At 35.9% G+C, this 22963-nt stretch overlaps 1 non-coding gene across 1 annotated transcript; it reads right to left on the reverse strand.

The window, feature by feature from the left end:
• Positions 1-18433: 18433 nt before the first annotated feature.
• Positions 18434-18538, reverse strand: LOC122115081. Its single transcript, XR_006148694.1, has one exon. It is a non-coding gene; the product is annotated as a small nucleolar RNA U13 (small nucleolar RNA).
• Between the last annotated feature and the right edge of the window lie 4425 nt (positions 18539-22963).

Raw genomic sequence — 22963 nt, forward strand, 5'->3', positions numbered from 1 at the left:
AGAAAGGTTGGACAAATGTGGCTGTATGAAATTGCAGAGCTTCTGCATGGCAAAGGACATAGCTAGCAAGATCAAAAGAAAGCCCACAGATTGGGAGAAGATCTTCTCTAGCCATACAACAGACAAGGACTTCATATCTAAAATATACTTAGAACTCAAAAAATTAAATCACCCCAAAACAAATCCTCAAAGAAACAACTGCCCTATTAATCAGTGGGCTAAAGAGAGACTTCTCTGTTTTGAAGTTACTAATTTTATAGCAAAACAGTTCCCTCCCTCCCTCCCTCCCTTCCTCCCTCCCTCCCTCCCTCCCTCCCTCCCTTCCTCCCTTCCTCCCTTCCTCCCTTCCTCCCTCCCTTCCTTCCTTCCTTCCTTCCTTCCTTCCTTCCTTCCTTCCTTCCTTCCTTCCTTCCTTCCTTCCTTCCTTCCTTCCTTCCTCCCTTCCTTCCTTCCTCCCTTCTTCTCTTCCTCCCTTCCTTCTTTCCTCCCTCCCTCCCTCATTTTCTTCCTACCTTTCTTCTTCAATGTCATAATACCCAGGGTATTGTTGCATATTATATCTGGAACTTTAGTTGATAGCATTAAGCAAGGCAGTTAGAATTTCTTGCATGGAACAAGAAAAAATATACAATTAAGTAATGAGTATTTAGTGTTTTATGGAGCTTTTGGTTGGAATGACAGTTGTGTTTGTGTATAAATATATTTAGTGTGCTACAAATACATGGGTATATACTTTTCACATTTTTGTCAACATGAATTAGTAGCAATATAAATATATCATTTGCATGTTTTATGCTTATCATTACTTATAAATATATATTTAATTATAAATGTATGTTAATTGTATTTATTGAAAAATTTAAGAGGATGAAGAATGGTATGACAGTCACTTTACAATTTTTGTATATGTAAAATAAAACTATGTGTCAAGATTTTATGTCATTATCTTTGAATAAGAAAAAATAAAGACTTTCATAAAAGAAAAAGAAACTATTTTCTATTAAAATAGACTTTGATTAACTCAGACAGTATTTAAGAAGAATTAGTTAAACATCATGGTGGCCAATTTCATATTTTGACAAGATTTTGAAGCAGAAGAGTTTCTGCATATACAAAAACCCTGTGTTCTCTGCTGACTCCATGGTTGCTTTCAAAAACTAATTTGATGTCAGTAATTTATGCCTTTGTGGAACTATAGGTCAATGTCTTGCTTCTCCAAGAGTTATTTGAATTTTAATGTTTTTCACTAATGCTACAATAAAATACTTTCCCTTCAACATAACTTTAGTCATTATCAAAAAAGTGGGGAATATATTTGAAAAGAAGAAAATGACTTCTCAAGAGTGACTGGGTGACCTTTTTCTCTACATCTGCAAAGTAAGGACATGAAACTAGCACATGCTTGATTTTTTTAAAAAAATGTTTATTAAAAATGCATTTCACTGCTGGTGCCAGTGGCTTATACCTGTAGTCCTAGCTGCTTAGGAGGCTGAGATTTGAGGATCCTGGTTTGAAGCCAACAAAGGGAAGAAAGTACATGAAACTATTATCTCCAATAAACTACTCAGAAAAATCTGGGAGTGGTACTGTGGTTCAAGTGGTAGAACACTAGCCTTGAGCCCAAAGAGGCTCAAAGACAGTGCTCAGGCCATGAGTCCAAGCCCTGGGACTGGCCAAAAAACATTGTATTAATTAACACTGTCATTAATTTTCATTATAATGAACTTAAATCGGATCAACTTATACTAAAATATATGCCAGTTATATGTGAGCTTGGTGTGACTATAATGTCTTCAATTGAAATACAACATTTCTTTTTCCTGGTAAAATAAAGACTCATAGTATGAGCCATGGTATGTACAACAAAATAAAGATCAAACTTTTCCTAGATAACTAACAATGGTTACATATTTTCACAGACACCTGTCTCTTAGGGTAGACACATTATTTGTTTTTATTTTGTTGCCTTGAAAGTGAATAGAATTAGGATAAAAAAGTAATACTTTGGGGGTTGAAACTTTCAGAACTTTGGAATGTAACTCCTGCACTGCCTCTGAAAGTTTGTTTTTGTTCTGTGGATTTAAAATAAAATTTATGCACTCTGGTTTACAAACTTGGCAGAGGACAGAGAGTATCTGAAAACCTCCTAGATACTTTTGTGTCTCTAGAACCTCCTTTCTATTCTTGTTGGCTATATTTAAGTTTGCTTGGCAAACTTGGCATTCACCACGAGTAACACAGACTGCTTTTGTAGGGCTTACCTTGATTTGGCAACTGACATCCTTTAAAGATAGTATGAATGCTCTGGCACTTCTAACACTGTAGATGGCTTTTGACATGATCTAGTTTAAACAAGAGCTGTTAAACACAGCACAGCTGTATTTGACCTAAAACATTTCCAAATAACATTTAGATTTTAAGACATCCATTCATAGTTAAAATTTTTTCTTGTTAAAGGATTTATTTGAAAGACATTTACTTTTATCTAAGTATGTTCTGGGCATTATGGACACAGTAGCAAACATAAATTTTTATTTTTTTGGAACTTACATTTCAAAAGGAGCAATACAGTACCACATCAAGTACCTGGACACAGAGCAATATCGCTGGAATTGTGACCTGAAATGATCTGGTATTTTGGAAATACCAGACAAAGGACAAAATAAGAATTCTGAGAGCATCACATGTTTGAAGATAGAGCAAACAAGTGCTGGTAGAGAAAAGCAATGGGATATTGGAGGACAGAAAAGTGGCAAAAGTCAGTGAGGAAAAAAGCAAGGGGGGGTGGCGAGGGGAGAAATCAGGGGGATGCTTTCGCCACATAGGCTACCTTTTTACTATTGTGAAGAATTCTGCTATGAACATTCGTGTGCAGGCCTTTATGTAGACATGCATTTTATTTCTAGCTTGTAAAACACTAGGGGATTTCATTTGGTTTTCAAAACTAGTCTACTCAAAGGAACATATCCTAATCTTCAAGAGCATCTGGAACATTAAAGTCTCCATATTTTGCTTGGCTTATAACTTAACCATAATTTTTTGTTCAGATTTTTCTGAAGCAATTTAAATTACATTACTCATAACTTTACAAAGTATAAACTTGTATCGCTGTCTATTCACAGTTCACTTTAGCAGTCAACTGCACCCAACTCTCCCCTTTCAAGGGGTTATAATTACCTAGAGTTTGGTGTTATCATCAGCCTAGAGGAATCCTGTCTAGTGACTTAATTATCTAGCAGAGAAACTGGCAAGTTTTCTTTTTCTCTTGGACTCTGAATAAAAAAGGTCTGGGTAACAAAGGAAACAAAGGAGGAGGCAACAATGATTGAAAAGAAATGTACTCATTACCTTGCTCATGTAACTGTAACCCCTCTGTACAGTATTTTCACAGTAAAAAAACAATTAAAAAAACAAAGGAAATATTATATTTGAAAGGATGAGAGTGAGGAAGAACACCAAGAACAATCAAAGAAGTGTGACCAAAAAACCAAAGTGACAGAGAAAAATTAGGAGACAGTTCTGATATCCATGATGAGAAGAGTGACTGAAGCCTCCACGGTCATGTAAGCCTAGTGGCCTTGACCACAGTCTGGGAAACCTAGCTTATGGGATGAATCCATACAAGCCTTAAGACACAATATAGAGATTTTGCAGGGTAGTGACTTCACTAATGGGAACAGATTAGCATCAGACCAGACAAAATTTTCCCCTACATATCTCAGACAGTTATAGTAAGGTGCCATCTTGAGTGAGGGTCTTCTGGGCCTGAGAAGGAGTGAAAGATTTCATGATGAGGATCAGCAACTTTACTCTAACTAATGAGAGTATTTTCATGCCCCATAGAGCATTCAGAGTACAAGTGGTCAGTTTGTATTACCTGCTTGCAAGTGGCTTGCAGCCAGTCAGACCTAGAGAACAAGCCATATTTTAGAGGCCTGGGAAACAAGGAGAAATTGGATAACAATTTGGTGGAGCAGCTGAGGAGAGGATGAAGCTTATACATGAACAAACTGGGAAACAGAAAGCAACAACAGGAACTCAGACTATGAGTGGCTTGGAGCTTCCCAACCCTGCCCTCTCGGGCTTCAGCAAGTACCAGTGCCTAAGGATCAACCCAGAACCAGCACAAAGGCTGTGGGTGACAAAGTGCTCAACATCCAGAGTGTGATTGAAAGCTCCTGGATTAAGATGCAAGACTCACAGAATACCGCCCCAACCCTTAGCCTTCCCACAGGGTGACAAAACTGCTGGGTGGATTCTGAAATAACTGAGACCTCCAAATAGAGTACCTGAATCCCTCAGTTCTCCACCACCAATGCAGAGAAGTGAAATGTTCCTGCCCATCACTTTGAGGATGGTACCCATGAGAAAATCGTGAACTGTGCCAGAAGGCACAGAGCCAGAGGGATGTGTGGGGCAAGTGTGAGCTTCACAGGCCCATACAGGAGAAGAGCTGTGTAACCAGCAGTGGCTTTCAGTGTACAAAGATGGGAAATTTCTAAGGTGGAAGCAGCACAGAAATGGACAACTAATCCTTCATGAGCCCCACTTGCAACCCACATCTACCAACCCATACAAAATGAAATATGAGACACTCTAGCTGGTTCTCTTCTAAGTAGTGCTGGGGACCAGGTTTGTTGCTCTGAGCACATGTGGAAAAGTTTGACTCTGAAGCCATGTGCGGGTGACCCATGCCTGTAATCCTAGCTACTCAGGAGGCTGTGATCTGAGGATCACATTTTTTTTTTTACAAAGTCAGTGCAATTCTTATCAATATTCCAACCTCATTCCTCAAGGAAATAGAAGAAGCAATCCAAAAATTCATATGGAACAACAAAAGATCCAGAATAGAAAAAACGATCTTTAACAGAAAGAATAGTGCTGGAGGAATATCAATACCAAATTTCAAACACTACTACAAAGCCATAGTGATCAAAACAGCTTGGTACTAGCACAAGAATATACCTGAGGACCAATGGAATAGAATTGAAAACCCAGAAATTAACCCACAGACCTATAGCCATCTAATCTTTGATAAGGCAGCTAAAAAAATAGAATGGAAGAAAGGACAGCTGCTTCAGTAAACGGTGCTGGCGAAATTGATTAATCACTTGTAGAAAACTAAAGATAGATCCTTATATATTACCCTGCACTGGAATCAATTCCAAATGGATGGAAGACCTCGGACTCAAAGGAGACACCCTGAAAACATTACAGGATGGAATAGGAGAAACCCTAGGTCTCCTTGGCACAGGTCAAAATTTTCTTGATATGATTGTGGTTTTAAGCCAGCCCAGACAGGAAAGTCTGTAAGACTCTCATTTACTGATTGATTGCTTGATTGATTGATTTAGGTCGTGGGGGCCTGGGCACTGTCCCTCTGCTCTTCATCTCAAGGCTAGAATCCTACCACTTGAGCCACAGTGCCACTTCAGGCTTTTTTTTTTCTGCTTATGTGGTGCTGAGGAATTGAACCTGGGGCCTCATACATTCAAGGCAAGCACTTTACCACTGAGCCAACTTCCCAGCTCTCTGTGAGACTCTTATCTCAAATAAACGACTCAGAAAAAGTCAGAAGTCGAACTGTGGCTCAAGTGGTAGAGCACTACTACCTTCAAGCACAGAGAGGCTCAGGGACAGAGCCCAAGGCCCTGAGTTCAAACCCTGGGACCAGCAAAAAAAATTTAGCTTTGTCTCTGGAGATCTGCTCTAGTCCAGTGTGGTGAAACTGCAATACAATCCTCCATTCACTACACAATTCTCCTGAGAGCTGGGAACATTTCAGGTGAAAGACCACAGGGGATTAAAACTTTCACTAAAGTAATTTGCTTCAGAAACATGAATCTCAATACAGGAACACAAAAGAGATGAGAAAACAAGGCAGCATGACACCTCTATAGTAACAGACTTTTTTTTTTTTTTTTTGGTTGGTTGTGGATCTTGAACTCTGGGCCTGGTCGCTGTCCCTGAGCTCTTCAGCTCAAGGCTAGCACTCTACCACGTGAGCCACAGAGCCACTTTCAGCTTTTGTTGTTCATGTGGTGCTCAGGAATTGAACCCAGGGCCTCATGCATTCATGGCAAGCACTCTACCACTGAACCACCTTCCCAGCCCCCAGTAACAGACCTTAAAGATAGTGAAAAGGAAGTCCAGACAAAAACTCAGAAGTATTATTCTAAGAATAATCAATGAAAGGTAAGAAGATATGCATAAAAAGTTGAATGAATTCAGAGAGGATGCAAAAAGAATAGGAAACAAAAAGAATACAAATAAGTAACAGCAAAAATAAAGAAAATAATGCAGGATATGAAATAGAAATTCAATAAAGACAGAAATCCTGAAAAATATCAAAGTGAAATTCTGACTATGAAAAGCTTGATAAGCCAAACAAGAATAAAAATGTAAACTCCCTCCAGAAGAATGAAGCAAATTGAAGACAATCAGTACTCAAGGAAAGGCAGATGTATTAAATGGTCTATGAAGTAATAGGGAAAAAATTCAAGCATGAATGAAACATAGAAAGAGAATAACAAAATGCTGAAACAAGGACACAGGATGATGCATTACAACAATGATACTCACAAGATACTATGTTGGAAATGAACTTTACAACTTGGGGGGGGGGAAGAAATGGGGAAATGGGGGAGGGAAGGGATAGTAGGAAATAAAACAAATGAGGGGGTAACAATGTTCAAAAAGAATTGCACTCATTACCTTACTCAGGTAACTGTAACCCCTCTGTACAGCTTCTTTATAATAAATTAAAAATAAAAAAAGACTTCTGGGTCATAATTAAGAAACCAAACTTAGGAAGAGTAGACATAGAAAGAGAGAAGATTTACAATAAAATATATATTAAAAAAAAGAAAGAGAAGAAGAAGTAGAAGCTAAAGACAAAAAGTATCTTCAATAAAATAATAGTAGAAAAGCCCCCACATCTTGAGGGAAAACCCAGCAATTCAACTACTTATAGACAAGATCAGAAAACAACTACTAAAGACACATTATAGTTAAAAGTGTGCAGAGCAATGAAAAAGCCCTGAAAGCTGTAAGAGAAAAGTACTGTGTCATCTATGTTGGCAAATTCTTCAGAACACTACTGGATTTCTTTTTTATTTTTTTATTGTAAAGATACTGTACTGAGGAGTTACAGATACATGAGTAAGGTAATCAGTATGTTTCTTATCCAGCATTGTTAACTCTCCTTTGTTTTTCCCTACCATCCTTCCCTACCCACCTCCCCAACTCCTCCCTCCCTCTGCCATCCCCCCACCCAGTAGATTTTTTTATAAAAACTCTAAGAATACTAAAGTTACCAGCACAACTATGTTTATTGAAGCATTATTCACCATAGCTAAAATATGGAACCAATCCAGATGCCCCTCGGTAGATGAAGGGATCAAGAAAAATGTGCCTCTCTCTCTCTCTCTCTCTCTCTCTCTCTCTCTCTCTCTCCCCCTCCCTCTTTCTTTCTCTCTGTCTCTCTCTGGAATTCTATGCTTCCATTAGAAAAAAAAGACACCTCCCCATTTGTTAGGAAATGGAAAGACTTGGAAAAAGTCCTAAGTAAGCCAGACCCAAAGAAATATAGGGCCCATGATTTCCCTCATTTGCAATAATTAGTATACATCTAGGATAATTTTGTCAGATGAGCAGAAACACTCAAAAGCTGTGTGTACATAACAATATAAGATGATACTAAGTGAAATGAACCCCAAGATACGGATATAAGAGGTCTTTCTTTGTTGTTGTTATTTTTAATGTACTATATGATTTTTTATTTCCTTTGTATGTTCTTCCCCTTATGGTATATCCCCTGTTGTCACTCTAGTTGATTTTGGTACCCTACATCTTGTATATACATTTGTCTAATTTGGGGAGGGGAAGAGGAATAACAAAATGCTGAAGCAAGGACATAGGATACCCACAAGACAGTATATTGGAAATGAACTGTACAGCTTTGGGGTGGGGGAGGAGTGAGGGAAATGGGGGAGGGAAGGGATAGTTGGAGAACAACAAGGGAAGGCATGAGAAGGGCATAGAATAATGTATTTAGAGCACTCAAAATAATAACTACCAAATTGTATTTCTCTACCCCCCACAAATATTATTCTTAATCGAGGGAGAAATGAAATCCTTGTATGATAAGAGAAAACTAAAATAATTTATGACCACTGGACCAGCACTACAGAAGATTCTCAAAGGAATATTACACAAGGAAGAGGAAGCTAAATATCACCATGAATATTGGGGAGAAAATATAAATTTGAGGATTCAACCCTCCAAAAGAATGTTAATTTGCTTATTTCAGCTACCAAAAGCACTTTCAACCCACAACATCTTAAGTTTTGCTTTTTTGTCTTGCTTAGTGATTGTAGAAATGTAGTTAAAAGCTACTATAGTATATTCTCCTAGACACCACGTTTAGTGAAATTTTTTTCCAGGTATCTGTTGGCTATACTCTGATGATCTTATCCACAAAATAATTACATGTAATTTTAATCTTTTCTGGAAGGATTTTGGTTTTAAGTGTCCTTTGCATTTAAATTCAAGCACAGATCTACTTTTCCCCAACATTGTCATTAAAATATTCTGTAGGTTATTGTATTTCATGTATGTTAATATAATTTATAATGCTATTATAAGTTTTATTTTCTAAGGCCCTTTTCATCTTGACACTTTGGATTCATAAAGATCCAGTTATCAATTCAATAGTATATTTGTGGGAGATTTTCTAATATTTCAAATTTTTTTGGCCTCAACATTTTCATAGTTTCTACGAAACGCTGAAACAAGGTCACAGGATGACCCATTGCAACAATGATACCCACAGGACAGTATAATGGAAATGAACTTTACAACTTGAGGGGGAGGAGTCTAAGAGGTGGGGGAGGAAAGGGATAGTGGGACAAGGGAAGCGGTAACATTGATGACAAGTAATGTACTTATTGTCTTACTCATGTAACTGTAACCCCTCTGTACAGCATCTTTACAATAAAAACATTAAAAAAATAAAATAAGAAAATTTTTCATAGCGTTCCAAAGCTTTCAAAGCCTTTTTCTAGCCTTCCAAATACAATAATAAACATCTTTTGTAGGTTTTATTCTTGTCAAAAATAATATGATTTTCTCATCAAATTATCTTTGTAGCATGTTAAGATTCTCAATGGAGTTAATTAATGTGTGTGTGTGTGTGTGTGTGTGTGTGTGTGTGTTACTAGAGTTTGAACTCAAAGCTTAGACATTGGTCAAGATGGCTTCTCATAAACTTTATTTATTTTTGTCCAGGATTTGAACCATCTGATCTCCAGTTTTGAAGTAGCTAGAGTAACAGGCTGGAGCCAATGTATTTAGCTCTCATTTTCTTTTTTTAAATTTTATTTTCTTGTAAAGATGTTGTACAGAGGGGTTACAATTACACGAGTAAGGCAATGAGTACATTGCCCCTTCCCTTGGAACACTGTCCCTTCCTCCCCCACCTCCTACACTCCTCCCCCTCAAATTGTAAAGTTCTGTACAGAGAGGTTACAGTCACATCAGTAAGGTAATGAGTACATTTCTTGTCAAACATTGTTACCCCATCTTTGTTTTTCTCCTACTAGCCCACATTTTCTTTTTTTTTTTGGTCCGGTCATGGGGCCTGAACTCTGGGCCTGGGTGCTGTCCCTCAGCTCTTCAGCTCAAGGCTAGCGCTCTACCACTTGAGCCACAGCGCCACTTCCGGCTTTTTTCTTTTTGCTTATGTGGTGCTGAGGAATCGAACCCAGGGCCTCAGGCATGCAAGGCAAGCGCTCTACCACTGAGCCACCTTCCCAGCCCATAGCCCACATTTTCTTGAAGGCATCTTATTATTATTTTTTAAAGTGTATTATGAAGTAGTTTCTTTGTGATAATTTCTATACATTCATAGAATATACTTAGAACATATTCACTTCCTCTATTACTCTTTTTACTACCTTTCCCTGACTTCTCACAATTTTGATGAGTTATATGTGTGCATACAATGATCATATTTATTCTCTGTCATACTATCTTCTAGCATTTTCACTTCCACTGATTACCCTAAATAGTTCTCCTTTTACATTCATGATTCATATATTTTCTTTTTTAGATGTAAATTCCTTAGATGAAGGAAAAGGTGGGATATTTTTGAGTCTGTAAGATATATCATATTTTTATTCTAATTTGAATTAATTTCTTCTAGCCTTTCATTACAGATACCAACCTTTTAAAAATATCTATAGCTAGTCTAGATTTATGTCTCCTATTTTAATTACCAATCACTATTCTTATTTTTCATCTTACAGTGGTGGATATAGAATTGCAGGCTTGTGCCTTTCCTCCATCATTTAGTGTGTGATTCCTTATGATGAAAACCAATAAAGTTAGTGGCACAAATACTTAAAAAATTTTGCTTACTAATAAGAATGTAATTTCTAAAACAGTAAATGGCATTGCATAAAACAACAATATGCAAATATTTAAGACAAAGTTTATTACCAATAAGCCTACTGAATAATCAAAACATAATCTCAATGAGAAAAATAATGAAACTATGCAATAGTAATGAAAAGTTGCAATTCTAAAACAGATATTATATTATATTTCAGTACATTTATTAACTTGCCTGCTATAGCAACTGTATAAGGAAGATTTTATTTTACTTATTTTATACTTGAAGAAATATATTTGGACAAGTAACTTGAAATACATCATACATTTCTTTCAGTGACAGCACAGGTAGTTTGGATATCTAGGCTCTATAATGTTTTGGCACCAATAAGGTCATACTATAAATTTTTATTACTATTCTCAATCATTAGGTAAATGGGAAGAGGGAACTAATTATAATAGAAATTATTTACCTGGCTCTGAAGTTAAAGTGGAAGAGATGGAAAATATAAGCAGTAATAGTCAGGTTAGTTTTTACTCTGTATTGAAGAGTGCTTTCTCAATTCTGCTCTTCTCTTTCCAGAACTGACACAGGAAGTTTTGTTTTAGTAAATATATTTTAATTTCTAAGAATTTGTTCTTGTCTCATTGTTTTCTTTTTCATGTCAGAATTTCTAGGTTAAGTTTAATTTGTTAAAGGCTACATTTTATCAATATGTAATGTTGCACACTATTCTGAGTTCTATTATATTCTTTTAATGTGACTTATTTATTTTTTTACCATGTAATTAAAAATTATTGTAAAGGTGATGTACAGAGGGGTTACAGTTACATAAGTAAGGTAATGAGTACATTTCTTTTCAGGCAGTGTTACCACCTCCATTGTTTTCTCCCACTATTCCTCTCTGCATCTCTCCCTCACAAATTGTAAAGTTCATTTCCTACATAGTGTCTAGTGAGTATCACTGCTGCATTGGTTCACCCTTTGCCTCACCATTTCTGTGATTCCCCTTCCCTTCCCCAAATCAGATAAACTTATACAAGACAAAAGTAGAAACAGTGACCATGGCAATAAACCAGAGGACAAAAAAAGAAAGACAAAAGAAATAACTGCAAACAGGACACTAAAAAAGAAAGAAAAAATAACACAAAAATCCCTCTTGTTTCCATATCACGGAGATCATTTCTATTAGCATCATTATATGTGGTCATATGTATGTAGCTATTGGGATAATGTGAACCTCTACTAGGACCATCCTAGGCATATATTAATTATTACAAATGAAAAAAACCATAGAACCCATGTTTCTCTGGGTCTGACTTACTTCACTTAATATGATTTTTCTAAGACTAAACACAATGTTCCCCTATGACCCAGCAATCCCCCTCCTTGACATTTACCCAAATGATCACAAACAAAGCCACATTAAAGCTACCAGCACAAGTATGTTTATTGCAGTATTATTTACTGTAGCTAAGATAGAATCAACCCAGATGCCCCTCAGTAGATGAATGGATCAAGAAAATGTGCTACATATACACAATGGAATTCTATGCTTTTATCAGAAAGGTTTATTTTTATATCATAAATGCATCATCAGTATAAACTAAAAAGTTAGAAAGTAGAAGTGACAGTAAAAACAAAGCAGCAAATTGTAATGGTGTGCTAAAATTTACCAAAACATCCTTAAATCTACTGACCACATTCTTTATACCTTAAAATGTTATTGGTAAGCTAATCAATGTGAGGGGTGAAATTTTATTGCAATATTATTTGTGGCTTGAAAACAATGAAAGTGTCAAGAACTTCTGTGTCTTCGCTTATAAAAAAATAATGATGGAGCACTTGTGTTCCTTGCAGCTTGTGGTGTGATTCATCTCAGCAGAAGTCAAATGGTTTGTCACAATCTCATTAAAGAGCTTATTAAATGAATGTAGCTAAGATTATAAATGAAGGCACAGTAGGGGTAAAATTGTTACTCAGAGCAAAGATGAACTTATTTCTGACAATTTTGGTAAATGCTCCTGGAAGTGAGGTTTTGACTATATAAAGCTGTCTGGTAGCTAATGAAATTAAATTCAGATTGAGTTCTAGAAACATCTTGTCTGAGAAAAGCAAAACCTGACGCTCATTTGATTTAACGCTTTCTAATTTATACATGGGAAGGGGTTTTAAAAATAAAATTCTGCAATGGGATTTTTGTATTATGAATGAGTACTAGATAGCATCTGTGTCATTTGGATAGATGTGATGATTTTATATTGGAAGAGTCCTGTCAATAAAATAATAGTTCTGTTGATCATAATCCCTACTGCAAGAGATCCATTTTAAGTCTAAAGATTGTGTTTCTGATCTCCATCAATTGTTAAATGGGAATATTATTTACCTTAATACATTTTTGTGAGAATTAAAAAAGTAGTCTGTGTTTAACCCTTGAAAGCAGTCTGGCACATAGCAAATACTCAATAAACATTGAATACTATTTGCTACCTACTATCTTTCAACACCTTAAAACACAAGATAATAGCAGTGCCTCCCCCCAAGAGAAGCAAAATTACATCTGGGTCTTTAAACAAACAAGAAGAGATCCAACTTTTGAGTGTATCTTTCTTAGCAACTGCAGATAGCAGGAGCTGTTATGAGGCTCAATCTCAAGATCTGTGCTTGTTTCAAAGAAGGTTCACCATGTGTCAGGGCTTGGCAGACAACTCAATTCTGATGCCTTTTGTGTCCACTTTCCCTTTCCTTCTAACAGGCACAAGCAACCCCGCATCAGTTTCTCTCCTCTTCTCTCTCTTATTTATATACACTAACATACGCATACACACATACTCCCTTTTTTGACAACACACACACAGACACTTGCCTCACACTTGTTTCATTTTGTTTATTTTGTAAATCCAGAAAGGATTCTCAGAGTGGACTGTGTGCAGTTGGCGTGTGTTTCCTGGCTGAACCAGCCAGTTACCTACGGACTGGAGTTGCTAGGAGAAGGCGAATAGCATTATCTCAGCATCAGTTGCTGCATGCATTCTCTCCTAACAACCTGTGGAGTTGTGTGGTATGTCTTCTTTGTGGGTTTACATGTTATTTTTCTCCTTGTTATCAGTCATATGTGTTGCATTTAGTTGGAACATGATATATTTTTAAGCGTTGCTTGCGGATGAATTAAGAGGACAAATACCTTGGCATTTAGACAAGCACTTTTTTTTCCCTCAGGGTGGTGCTGCTAGTACTGATTCCTACCATCTGTTTTCTTATTACATCCTGCCCTCCTTCTGCTGGTAGAGAGGAATTCAGCTGCTTTCAGAGCGCCAAAGTCACTCACGTTTCTCCTGTGCATAATAGAGCTCGTAAACTATAGCAATTCTGATGTGCTTCAGTGCACGGAGCTGTTAACACATGAGCTGCTTTGGAGGAGAATCTGAGCCCTCAGTCGGTCAGTAGTACAGTAGCGACTCCCATGTGTGGATTGTTCCTGAGAGGTTAGAGCATCTGTTTATACTGTTGTCTTCTTGGGGGTGTGTGGTGTGATGGGAGCAGTAGCTATGCCTGTCAGAGGCAGAGGCTTCCCTCAGCTTTGCACCTTCACACTGTTCTGATAGATGAGAAATGCTAGTGTATCCATGTTTGAGATTGGTAGTGGACTAAGGAATGCTTGTTCTAGCTGCTGAAACTGACTGTAACTGTGTTGTCTTAGGAGCATCATCATGGGGTCCACTGCTACAGAAATTGAAGAACTGGCAGATACCACTTACAAGTACCTCATAGGAGCGCAGACTGAAAAAATGTGGCAACGTCTGAAAGGAATGTAAGTAAGCTTTTGCTTGGTTCTGTCTTATTTTGAAACGCGATATTTGATTATTGACATGACTAATTGTGGATGCTATCTGCATTTCTGAACTAGTGTTTCCTTATTAAGTTTTTTTTTGTTTTTGTCTTGAAAACTAAATTGTGTCTGTCTCAGCTAACAACTTGTTGAAGCCTGGGTAGATTTTTGCACCTGCATGTTTTGTGTTAAGCAAGATAACTCCAGAAGAAATCACTTCATCATTACACTAGACATGTCTTTTGTGTATTCTTTGTGTACTGTTTAGATACAGAGTTTAGACATATAGCAAAGTAAGAAGAAAAGCTGTTTGCTAGGTACTGGCTGAAATAAGATTTCTCCCAGTTAAGTGGGGAAAGAAATAAAACATGTTTTTCCTCTCAGTAATTAAGTTTTGAAAACAAAGGTAGGATTACTATGATGATCATAATTTGACACCATTGTGCTTATGTCTTAAATAATACTTTCATAAAAAATATTTGTGTAGCAAAATATTAGTACCAGAATTTTGGCTTTTAACTTTTCTGTTTGCTACTGAGATTGCAGAAAATCCCACAGCTAATAGCCTTCAATAAGGTAAGATGGGCGAAGCATTGATGTGCACTGATGTCAAGCATGAAATGTAATTACCCAAGTTAAACTTTATTTGCAAGGCTACCCAACTGGTTAGTTACATCTTTAGGCATTTTGTTTTTCAGTTGTGTGTGCTAATTTTTGTATCAACACAGTACTATACTTATATGTTTTATTCTGATTATGTCATAATTTATCAGTCAGATCTAACATATATACATATAAATATGTATATTTACAATTTATAATACTTTGTTAATGCAAAGAATATGCTTCTTTATAAAAAAATAGGAGGAAATATACACTGTGAATTATTTTTCAAGATTCATGTTTTTCTGGATAAATATACATATTGTATCATAAATTGCAGTATACAGGCAAATCTGATGTCATTGTTTTGAGATATCTACTTTTTCAAAAAGAAAATTATATAAAACTGAGTTTTTGAGGTAAATATTCTTTCTACTCTCCTCCATTTGAATATGCACTCTGTATATTTTCTTACTACTGGAAGTAATACACAGGTTTACAGAACACAAATGTAAGAACACATTAATAATAATACAGCATTTAGCAGAGAATTACTTTTAAAAAGGAAGCCATCTTTACAACATTTAAATAAACTAGAGAAATTATTTCAAAGATTCATTGGAGATTTAAAGCTATAGTTTTTTTTGTGTGGTTATTTTCTAGAGAAATAATCGTGTCATAGCAAATAAGAGCTCACAGAATTAATTAGCATATATGCAAATTAAACATTAGGAGTCATCAGATGATTTGTGTTCTAATCTAATGAGTGGATGAACATCTGCACTGGAAAAGCTATAACAGAGATCAACATATTTTCAATTTTTTTTCCTTTGTCAGGACAGTATATTTTGATTGTATTTGTTCTGTTTTTCTGTAGTTACTCTAATGTTTGATGCTATCTGTTGGTGAATTTATATGTACGTCTTTAAGAATTTTGAAAAGTGATTTTTATGTTCATCTAACACAACAGCAAAATGATCTGACTTTTCACTTTATCAGCTGATTTCAAAGATCAATGTGTTATTTTGTCCCAGAAAAAGGAGTAGAGTATAGTAATATAGGTACGTGCTAAATTAATCTCAAGATAAGTGTACATAAAACCACTAAATAACCATTAATAAGTGTTTTTTTAAATTATTGAACTGACTGAAATGAATGCTTTCATATTAAAAAAGGATTTTGGTACTATCAAGTTAACTTGTATTCTGACTTAAGACATTCCCAGTACTCTTGGCTTTGGCTTGTCAAAGCAAGAGCCTCTAAATCTAAAATCTGCATGACTAATGACAACTAAATTGTTTAATTATGATCTTTTGTGTAGTCTGCATTCACAGCAGAGATGTGAGGGACTCCCTATTCCATTGCTGAAAATGTCTTGTCTATTGAAAATGCAATATTGAGTTAAACAGATGCCAGATCAGGAAGCTTACTAGTCCTGGAAGCCTACTTTTAACTATTGGCAACTTAAAATCATGGTGAAACTATCAGACAATTGTGCAGTGGCTTTCTTATTTTTGGTAAGATAGACTTAATGGTGGCTGTAAGATAGTTGGTTGAGAAATGCTATTTTACATATCTAACTTTATAAATATATTACCATATTTCAATAGGAGATTGGTTGTGTTTTTCATTGGGCTTATAGCATATATATTTTGAGATGAATAAAACAGAGATGAAAATAAAAATATATTCAATTATATCTGAAAGATGGAAAGCATGAATCAGTACAGACAGATATTTGAGAAAAGTCTCTTGTGAAGTTGTCATATAACATTTTGTAATTTTTTTTTTTTTTGTCGGTCGTGGGACTTGAACTCTGGGCCTGGGCGCTGTCCCTCAGCTCTTCAGCTCAAGGCGAGTGCTCTACCATTTGAGCCACGGTGCCACTTCCGGTTTTCTGGTGGTTTATTGGAGATAGGAGTCTCACGGTCTCTCCTGCCCGGGCTGGCTTTGAACCGCGATCCTCAGATCTCAGCCTCCTGAGTAGCTAGGATTACAGGCATGAGCCACCAGCGCCCAGCCTGTCATATAACATTTTTGACATCTTTGAATTCAAATTTTAAGTTTTGTGAAACATGCAGAAAACATTGATAAAACAGGATAAATATTAGTTCCTCCATTAAACTTTCTAAAGCTCTTTAATATATTTGAAATCCCAAATAAAATAGTATGCTAAAAATCTCATTCCTTTGAGACTAAAATGAAATACTATCTTATTCCCATTCTGATAGGGACTTCCATACTTTATTAATTTTTTATAGTTAGAACTTTTTTTTTTTTTTTTTTTTTGTCGGTCGTGGGGCTTGAACTCTGGGCCTGGGCGCTATCCTTCAGCTCTTCAGCTCAAGGCCAGTGCTCTACCACTTGAGCTACAGCACCACTTCCAGAACTTTTTTTTTTGTTAGCTATCTTCAACCCATCTGCTACCACTAATTTGTCACTCAGTATGGCAATTTAGGTTCCACACTATGACTCTCTGTTCATACTGGTGGAAATGTTAACAAAGAACTATAACATCAAATCTTAATAAATTGTATTTTAAAAGAATCATATACTTAGCCATAAGTTACCAACTGTTTAACTTGAAAAATACTTTCTATTTCTCATACCATCTCAACACCAGTTGAAATTTCTTATTTAGAAGTTTCTTTTGACTTTGAACTTAGACTGCTTTTGACATACAAAGAAAGGTTATCTCCCTATAGATTTTGTAGGACTGTCAATTTCTTGCTTCATATATGAAAGGTTGATCTGGAGGTTTTAAATTCTTTCAGTTAAGTGTGGTGTTTCTTTTAGGTAGTGTTTCTTTTCAGTTTTAGAAATAATGACTTCTTGTGTCATGATACTGTTGCCTTTTCCTCTCTAAATTTACAAAGTACTCTACAATTATGGACTAAAAAAAAGAAAGAAACTTATTTAATAACATTAGGGCTGCCTTTTCCAGTAAGTGGCACAGTTCTAAGAATTAAATCTGAAAGGTGACTTGCACTTCCAAAATTTCAGTAAAAAATTATTTTTTATCATAAATTATTTTTTTATTGTGAAAATGCCATGCAGAGGGAAAATCATTTGAAATTGTAGAAGAAACTAAATTAAAAGGTTAACTTAGTTGTTCAGCAAGAGGGGGAAAAATTGAACTGCTTGAAACTCTAAAATACAAAAAGGTAATGTTCATAATTTAGAGTACTTGTGGCCAGGTTTTATAAATGAGACTAGAACCTGTCTTCATTTCAGTTAGAAATTAATTTATTTTTAAAAAATGTTTATTTTATTGTGAAGGTAATATACAGAGGGGTTACAGTTACATAAGTAAGGTGGTGAGTACATTTCTTGTTAAACAGTATTACCCCCTCCTTTGTTTTCTCCCACTTTCCCTCCCCCTGGACTCTCTTCTTCCTACCAAGTTGTAAAATTCCAATATAGTGTCTCCCAAGTATTGATGTTACATTTGTTTACCTTTGTCCTATCATTTTGTTATTTACTTTGCCTTAACTTAACTTAGTTAATTCCCAGGTATTTTTTTGTTTGAGGCTATTAGTGGAATTGCTTTTCTGATTTCAGCCTATTCTCATTGTTGGCACAAAGAAAAGCTATTGATTTTTTTTTCACGTCAGATGGGTAATGTGCCCAAGTGGTAACAAGGTTTAGAAGGAAGCACATGTCAGGCAAGTGCGTGAGAACCCAATCATCACGCTTACGAACTGGAAAAGGATCAAGCTATTGGTTTTTGTGGGTTAATTTTATACCCTGCTGCTTTGCCAGTTTTGGATCAGCTCAAATAACTTGGGAGAGGAGGCCATGGGGTTCTTTAAATACAGGATCATGTCATCTGCAAAGAGACAGAATTTTATTCTTCTCCCCTCTTTGGATCTCTTTTATGTGTGTCACTTGCCTTATTGCTCTGGCTAGGAATTCCAAATTATATTGAAGAGTAGTGGAGAGAGCAGACATCCTAGTCTTGTTCCTAATTTTAGAGGAAATGGATTTAACTTTTCACCATTAAGTATAATGCTAGTTGTGGTGTTGTCATATACAGCTTTATTATGTTGATGAATGTTCTGTGGATTTCTACTTTCTCCAAAGCTTTCAAGAAATTAATTTAATTTTGTTAGTTAATTTTACATGCTTATATACATACTTCTTACTTTCTCCTATATAGAAAATCATCCAGGTATTAAGATCTGGATATGTGAATGTAACAACTTAAAGTTTATGAAATTAATCTTCTTTCCTTTTACTGTCTCTGATTAGTGGTGAGATGATAATCAGTAGTGGAAAGTAAACTGTAGAGAAACAGAGGTAAAAGAATGGTATCTTTAATTCGAGTTAGCACAGTCTTCACATGAAGTTCACAGGTGCTCATTCCTAAGAAGATGTAGCAGAAATACATATTTAGAGTAAAAGTGGAAATGACAAGGGGTATTATCATTGTATTCCAGGACTAGAATCAAATTTTAGGATGAAGCAAAGCAACATCAGAGATTTAGTGGTCAATGGATTCCAAGCTAGCTAAATTTTCATGGAACTTAGGGCATTCCTTATCAGGAAGAGTTGTATCAATTAAATTGACAAAGACTCTATTAAGAAATGCTCAAAGTTGGGTGCTGGTGGTTCACGCCTGTAATCCTAGCTACTCAGGAGGCTGAGATCTGAGGACCATGGTTAGGAGGCTGATGTCTGAGGATTATGGTCCAAAGTCAGGCAGAAACATCCTTGAAATTCTTATCTCCAATAAACTACTCAAAAAGCCAGAAGTGGTGCCTTGGGCACAAAGAGGCTCAGGGACAGTCTCCTGAGTTCAAGCTCTAGGACAAGCAAAAATAAAATAAGATAAAATAAATAAAGGAAATCCTCAAAGATCTCTACTTGAATGTTACTTATTAAGAAAATCCTTACTGCCTTCATTCTAGGTTAGTTCTTGTATTTGTTAATAAAATGAATCATTTCCCTTCTCATAACAAAAACCTATCTCCATCTTCCCTAGTGTTCCACAAGCCTTCTTTTTATTTTAAATCCAAGACTCACTATGTGACATTTTATGTTTATTGGCAGGTGTCCTACCACTCGATTTATGCTTCTAGCCCCACAGCTTTTGAGTGCAAGAGCCAAGTTCATTTCATTCTGGTTATATCTAGATCCCAAGCACCTAGCACAGTTGTTGACATAGTTATAGCATGCATTGCTATAAAGTAGTTTTAAATCAACCAATTGATCAATACCATAAGGCAATAAAACTCTGGATGTTATACTGGCTAACTACGGAATTAGACATATTCGTCAGTTTGTCATAGTGCTGGAAGCCAAGTCAAAGAATCTGAGATATATTCACAGCTGGCATAGGGGTAGAGAAAATGGAAGACAGTAATATCTGCCTATCATTTACTAATTAGAACCATAAAAACATAAAGAATTTGTTCATATTTATAACTAACAATGATATCAAGTAACAAGTATGTTGCTTTGGTTAATACATATAGTATCCGGTGGAGTATGGGTTTGAGCATAGATTTTCCTAGCACAACAGCTTTTATTCACATTGCTTCCAAAACAAAAATGGTTGCTCAGCTAGATTGCCAGAAAAGGATCTAGAGCAGTACATTCTTGAATTTAGTCATGGGACCTTTGGTAAGAAGTCTAGTTATCACCCCAGAGATGTCCACATTCTAACTCCAGTAGAGAAGAATAAAGGCAGCAGAGGTTGCTAAAGTTGCTAACCAACTGACTTTCAGATAAGGATGGTAACCTGGACCAACCAGGCAAGTCCCACATCATCACAGTGGTTCTTGAAAGTGGAAGAGAGGAACAGAACAAGAGACCAGAGTAGCTGCAGTTTAAGGACTTGATTCTCATTCACAAATAATGGCAATGGGGAGAAGTGAGCCATGAGCAACAGGAAACCTGGAAAAGCCAGAACAAGAAAGAATACTCTCCCGTTTAGAGTCTCCAGGTGAATGAGGTCCTGCTACCACTTGGACTTTAGGTCAATGAAACTTACATCTGATTTTTGACCTATGGAATTGCAGATGATTTGTTTGTTTCAAACTCTAAGCTTATGTAAATCTGTGACAACAACAAGATTAAAACAGGCTTCTATACAATAACAAATTGTGACTATCTATCTATCTATCTATCTATCTATCTATCTATCTGTCTGTCTGTCTGTCTGTCTGTCTGTCTATCTATCTATCTATCTGTCTCATTCCTATCCTCTCCCCTGTTCCTACCAGACTGAGAATGAGGTAATAGATTAATGTCAAATGTCAAATGTCACAGAAGAATGTCTGTGCTTTCTTGGAAATTCTTGATAAATCTGTCTCATTTCTGACATTATTATGTGTCTGATGTAATGGATTAATCAGGAATATAAGTTAAAAGTTTGTCTGTAAATTATAAAGATAATTTGATTAGAAGGAAATCACTTTACCAAAACAATTTTGGGCTGGCTACTGGCGGTTCACGCCTGTAATCTTAGCAATTTAGGAGGCTGAGATCTGAGATCTGAGGATTGAAGTTTGAAGCTAGCCTGGGCAGGAAAGTCCATGAGACTCTCATCTCCAATAAACTATCCCCCCATCCCACTGCAAAAAGGCCAGAAACGGAGCTCTAGCTCAAGTGACAGAGTGCTAGTTTTGTGCACAAAAAGCTCAAGGACAGTGCCTCAGCCCCAGGACTGGCACCAAAACAACAAACCTAAAAAAAAACAACAAAAAATAAACAAACCAAAACCCATTTTGGTATATTTTTCAACTTTATGTAAGTATTAGAATTTCAACATCATATTATGGTTTATATAATACATCAATCAAGATATATTGTATTCATAAACTGATTTGTTGAGTGATAGATGAAAAAAAATCAATCAGAAAGAATGTACATTGTTGAGGTAGAATATCTTAGTGATTAAAATAGCCTCTGAAGTCAATTAGGTATTTTCAAAGACTATTTTTTGGCAAGTAGCCATGAAAATATCATTAATTTCTCTAAACTGTATTTTTCATATCTGTAAAATCAAATTATTTCATTCATCATTCATGTGCTCATTCACTAAATATATAAAGATCGAATGTTATATCTTGCTCATAGGAGCTTATTTTCTAGTAAAGAAAATAATGAAACAATGACAAATTGAGCATAAAAAGCAAGTTGGTATAGAGTAAGAAGTGATCTAAATAAAACTATCAGGTAATGGGAGAAAGTTGCTTTGAGAAGGTATTTCATGGAGTTAGGTATGGCTTTTCAACAGAAGCAGACACACAATGGATAAAAAGATATTAAAGTGACAAGGGGTGATAATAAATGATAACTCTAATACCTGTCCAAGTCTGGAACTTAGTGATGAATATATTTAGTCTCCTAAACTGCTATCCGGTTAGGTAGAAACCAAAATATTAGCATCATTGTTGATCAAACTTATGTTGGAAGGCATGACTTTGATGTATAGCAAGGCAGAGGACCTCTGAATTCACTTTACTGCCCAACCCCCACACAAAATGTTCTCCTCATACAGGACATGTCCCTTCCTAAATTTACCTCATAGCCCTGAGCTGATGAGATTATATTTTATATAAGTACAAATATCTTACTGCCACTCCCAACGAAGGCAAATGACATCTCCAGGTCCAGTTCTTTCTATACATATCACCCAAATGAGTCACTAGTCCCCTTCTATGAAAGAATGTGAAAAGTAGCGAAAAGTCTGGAAGGATTCTTCAGGGGAATTGTCGTTCTCTTAGAAGACAGCATTAGAATCTGGGAACTCATATATTTCCCAAATCAAGATAACAGAAGTTACATAAAATAATAGCACAGAACCTGGCACACAGTAAACTAAGCCTGAAACACACTGATTATTAAACTTTTCATAGCCTTTTCTATTTTGAGTATATTTCAGTCCTAATTCTTACCAGTCCTAATTCTTCTCCATGCTCTTTGATTTTTTTAGTGCTTCATTTTTTACTTTTAAAGACAGACATACTAGCATAACCTGTCTCACAGGTGTTGAGGTATTAAATAAATTTATGCTTATACACTGTGTAAAATGGTATCCAGAATTCAATAAATCCTAGTTCTTGTTATTGCTCAGATTCATGTAGAAATATAATTTTATACTTTTAGATGTTTTTCTTTTTTTAACCCCC

This window comes from Dipodomys spectabilis, unplaced genomic scaffold (assembly GCF_019054845.1).
Source record: "Dipodomys spectabilis isolate Male_0828 unplaced genomic scaffold, ASM1905484v1 ptg000115l, whole genome shotgun sequence".
NCBI lineage: Eukaryota > Metazoa > Chordata > Mammalia > Rodentia > Heteromyidae > Dipodomys > Dipodomys spectabilis.